The sequence below is a fragment of the Phoenix dactylifera genome, chromosome 10 (assembly GCF_051530095.1).
Source record: "Phoenix dactylifera cultivar Ajwa chromosome 10, Ajwa_hap1_PhDact_Kaust_v1.1, whole genome shotgun sequence".
NCBI lineage: Eukaryota > Viridiplantae > Streptophyta > Magnoliopsida > Arecales > Arecaceae > Phoenix > Phoenix dactylifera.
In genome coordinates, this window is record NC_143199.1 from 5,150,001 (window position 1) to 5,155,000 (window position 5,000).

Here is a 5,000-nt window from a genome sequence, read left to right on the forward strand (position 1 = left end):
TGGGTTCCTTTGTCGGTTTTGCGGCCTTGGCGGCGGGCCTTCCGTGTCGGCCCGTCGTGGGCCCGCTGCGCGTCCGTGCGCGGTGCTTCGGATCGGTAGGCCCGTCGTCTGGGTCCCTTACGAAGCTTTGCGCGACCGCTCCTTTGTCGCCGGTCCCCTGTTAGGGCTGACCGAGCCCTCCGTTCGCCCCCTGGCCCGTCGCATGGGCCCCCGGCGCCTCCGCGGCGCCCCACCGAAAACTGTCACGACGCGCATCCAGCGCCGACGAGGTCGCAGGTTACGTGCGGCAGCCGGGGGGCTAGGCCGAGCGGCGGCGGGCCCGCCCACGGACGGGCGCGGGGAGGAGCGCAGCCGGCACGCGGCGCGGAGCGGCGGCGGCATGCCGCCGGGCGGCCGTCGGCTCAACCGTGCCCGAGTCCCGCGGGCACCGCGTCGCCCGGCCGGCGCGAGCGGCGGCGGGCCCGCCCGCGGACGGGCGCGGGGAGGAGCGCAGCCGGCACGCGGCGCGGAGCGGCGGCGGCATGCCGCTGGGCGGCCGACGGCTCAACCATGCCCGAGTCCCGCGGGCACCGCGTCGCCCGGCCGGCGCGAGCGCACAAGGGCGGGAGGCAACCGGGCGGCGCCTGCGGAACCGGATGCGACGGCCGGCGCGGCACGGCCCCGACGGGTCCGCACCGAAGACCAGCGCGGTGCGGATCGACCGCTGATGAGGTCAGAGGTTACGTGCGGCAGCCGGCCGGCTGGCCCGAGCGGCGGCCGGCACGCGACGGGGATCGAGCGGCCCCGACGGCTTGCAGCCGGGCGGCCGACGGCTAGGCCGTACCGGAGTCCCGCGGTCGTTCGGGCGAAGGGGCGCATGCTGCGGGAAAGGCCTGCGGCGGCGAACCGTCCGCCCGGCCGGCCAAGCCTTCCGCGGCGGCGCGCACGTGGCGGCGCGGCCGAGATGACCGAGCGAAGCCCCGGCGATGGGCGGCGCGCACGTGTCCGTGCGGCCGAGATGACCGAGCGAAGCCCGGGCGGCGCCCGCCGTGCGCCCTGCCGGATCGCGCCTTCCGCCGGCGCGCAACGCCGGTCCCGCGTTCCGGCCGCGGGAGAGGCCTGCGTCGGCGAACCGTCCGCCCCGCCGGCCGAACCTTCCGCGGCTGCGCGCACGTGTCCGTGCGGCCGAGATGACCGAGCGAAGCCCCGGCGACGGGCGGCGCCCGCCGTGCGCCCCGGCGGATTGCGCGGCCCGCCGGCGCGCAACGCCGGGCCCACGTTCCGGCTGCGGGAAAGGCCTGCGGCGGCGAACCGTCCGCCCCGCCGGCCGAACCTTGCGCGGCGGCGCTTACGTGTCCGTGCGGCAGAGATGACCGAGCAAGCTCCGGCGATGGGCGGCGCCCTCCGTGCGCCCCGCCGAATCGCCTGCGAGCGGCGAGCGTCCGGGCGGGCCCCTTTCGCAACTTCCCTCGGTACTCTAAACACCCCTTGCCTCTCGGTCTTCCCCCCGACCCTCTCGGTATTTGCTCGGATATGTGCATGCATCGTCCCTCGTCGCCTTCGGTTATCCTCCCCGGGGTGGGCTTTGCGCCGACGCGCCAACGGGGTGGTAGGGGGGCTGCAGCCGCGGCCGCCGCGTTTCGCCATCCGCGCGTGCGCCGCCGGATCCGAGTGGAGGTCGCGGGCGACTCGTCGATGCTTGTACTAGGGGCGCATGCCGGCAGCCCCCCGCGGGGTGCGGGACCCCCGATCGGCGTGCGAGGGACGGGCGTCCGGGCGGGCCCCGTTTCCAACTTCCCTCGGAACATTAAAACCCCCCGACCCCCTCGGTCTTCGCTCCGGCCCTATCGCTATTGCTCGGATATGTGCATCCACCGTCCCTCGTTGCCTTCGGTTATCTACCCCAGGGTGGGCCTTGCGCCGATGCCCCGATGGGGTGGCAGGGGTGGGGCTGCCGCGGCCGGCGCGTTTCGGCATCCGCGCTTGGGGGCTCGGACCCGAGTGGAGGTCGCGGGCGGCTCGTCGATGCCTGCACCGGGAGCGCATGCCGGCAGCCCCCCGCGGGGCGCCGGACCCCCGATCGGCGTGCGATGGACGGGGGGAGGGGCGGGCCCGGTTTGCAAATTCCCTCGGTACTTTAAAATCTCACGGCCCTGTCGGTGCTCCCTCCGGCCCTATCGCCACTGCTCGGATATGTGCATCCACCGTCCCTCGTTGCCTTCGGTTATCTACCCCGCGGTGGGCTTTGCGCCGATGCCCCGATGGGGTGGCAGGGGGGCACGCTCTAGGCCGTGCCACGGGGCGCGGGCGCCGGCGCCGTACGTCCCTCGCGGCGGCCGTGAGCGGCACCTCGGCTTGCTCGGTCTGTCCTCCCGGGACGCGCGACCCGTGCGACCGGGACGCGCATCCCGTGCGACCGGGACGCGTGTCCGGGCCGTTCCCGTTTGCAACGCTCCTCGGTACTTTGGAACGCTTGGGGTGGGCTTTGGGCGGATGCCCCGCCGGGGTGGTAGGGAGGGGGGGCGGCTGCTGCCGCGGCGGGACTTCCGCTCCACTCCGCACAAGTCCGTCGCCTCGCGGCGGGCGCGCCCGGCACCGTTCGTCCCCGAGGGAGCCGGCACGCGCCCGCCGAGGCCCCGGCGCATGGGCGCCGCCGCCGGCCGTCCGCGCGGCGGCCGTGCGCCGGCTTCCTCCGTCGGCCCTCCCGGGATGCGCGACCCGTGCGACCGGGACGCGCATCCCGTGAGACCGGGACGCGTGTCCGGGCCGTTCCCGTTTGCAACGCTCCTCGGTACTTTGGAACGCTTGGGGTGGGCCTTGGGCGGATGCCCCGCCGGGGTGGTAGGGAGGGGGGGCTGCTGCTGCCGCGGCGGGACTTCCGCTCCACTCCGCACAAGTCCGTCGCCTCGCGGCGGGCGCGCCCGGCACCGTTCGTCCCCGAGGGAGCCGGCACGCGCCCGCCGAGGCCCCGGCGCATGGGCGCCGCCGCCGGCCGTCCGCGCGGCGGCCGTGCGCCGGCTTCCTCCGTCGGCCCTCCCGGGATGCGCGACCCGTGCGACCGGGACGCGCATCCCGTGAGACCGGGACGCGTGTCCGGGCCGTTCCCGTTTGCAACGCTCCTCGGTACTTTGGAACGCTTGGGGTGGGCCTTGGGCGGATGCCCCGCCGGGGTGGTAGGGAGGGGGGGCTGCTGCTGCCGCGGCGGGACTTCCGCTCCACTCCGCACAAGTCCGTCGCCTCGCGGCGGGCGGGCCCGGCACCGTTCGTCCCCGAGGGAGCCGGCCCGCGCCCGCCGAGGCCCCGGCGCATGGGCGCCCCCGCCGGCCGTCCGCGCGGCGGCCGTGCGCCGGCTTCCTCCGTCGGCCCTCCCGGGATGCGCGACCCGTGCGACCGGGACGCGCATCCCGTGCGACCGGGACGCGTGTCCGGGCGGTTCCCGTTTGCAACGCTCCTCGGTACTTTGGAACGCTTGGGGTGGGCTTTGGGCGGATGCCCCGTCGGGGTGGTAGGGAGGGGGGGCTGGCGCCGCCGCGGCGGGCCTTCCGCCCCCCTCCGCACAAGTCCGTTGCCTCGCGGCGGTCGTGCCCGGCACCGTTCGTCCCCGACGGAGCCGTCGCGCGCCCGACGACTTTCCGGCGCACGGGCGCCGCCGCCGGCCGTCCGTGCGCGGCGGCCGTGCGCCACTTCGGCTTCGTCCGTCGGCCCTCCCGGGACGCGCGACCCGTGCGACCGGGACGCGCATCTCGTGCGACCGGGTCGCGTGTCCGGGCCGTTCCCGTTTGCAACGCTCCTCGGTACTTTGGAACGCTTGGGGTGGGCTTTGGGCGGATGCCCCGCCGGGGTGGTAGGGAGGGGGGGTCTGCTGCCGCCGCGGCGGGCCTTCCGCTCCACTCCGCACAGGACCGTTGCCTCGCGGCGGACTTGCCCGGCACATTTCGTCCCCGACGGAGCCGGCACGCGCCTGCCGACTTCCCGGCGCACGGGCGCTGCCTTCGGCCGTCCGCGCGGCGGCCGTGCGCCGGCTTCCTCCGTCGGCCCTCCCGGGATGCGCGACCCGTGCGACCGGGACGCGCATCCCGTGCGACCGGGACGCGCATCCCGTGAGACCGGGACGCGTGTCCGGGCCGTTCCCGTTTGCAACGCTCCTCGGTACTTTGGAACGCTTGGGGTGGGCCTTGGGCGGATGCCCCGCCGGGGTGGTAGGGAGGGGGGGCTGCTGCTGCCGCGGCGGGACTTCCGCTCCACTCCGCACAAGTCCGTCGCCTCGCGGCGGGCGCGCCCGGCACCGTTCGTCCCCGAGGGAGCCGGCACGCGCCCGCCGAGGCCCCGGCGCATGGGCGCCGCCGCCGGCCGTCCGCGCGGCGGCCGTGCGCCGGCTTCCTCCGTCGGCCCTCCCGGGATGCGCGACCGGGTCGCGCATCCCGTGAGACCGGGACGCGTGTCCGGGCCGTTCCCGTTTGCAACGCTCCTCGGTACTTTGGAACGCTTGGGGTGGGCCTTGGGCGGATGCCCCGCCGGGGTGGTAGGGAGGGGGGGCTGCTGCTGCCGCGGCGGGACTTCCGCTCCACTCCGCACAAGTCCGTCGCCTCGCGGCGGGCGGGCCCGGCACCGTTCGTCCCCGAGGGAGCCGGCCCGCGCCCGCCGAGGCCCCGGCGCATGGGCGCCCCCGCCGGCCGTCCGCGCGGCGGCCGTGCGCCGGCTTCCTCCGTCGGCCCTCCCGGGACGCGCGACCCGTGCGACCGGGACGCGCATCCCGTGCGACCGGGACGCGTGTCCGGGCGGTTCCCGTTTGCAACGCTCCTCGGTACTTTGGAACGCTTGGGGTGGGCTTTGGGCGGATGCCCCGTCGGGGTGGTAGGGAGGGGGGGCTGGCGCCGCCGCGGCGGGCCTTCCGCCCCCCTCCGCACAAGTCCGTTGCCTCGCGGCGGTCGTGCCCGGCACCGTTCGTCCCCGACGGAGCCGTCGCGCGCCCGACGACTTTCCGGCGCACGGGCGCCGCCGTCGGCCGTCCGTGCGCGGCG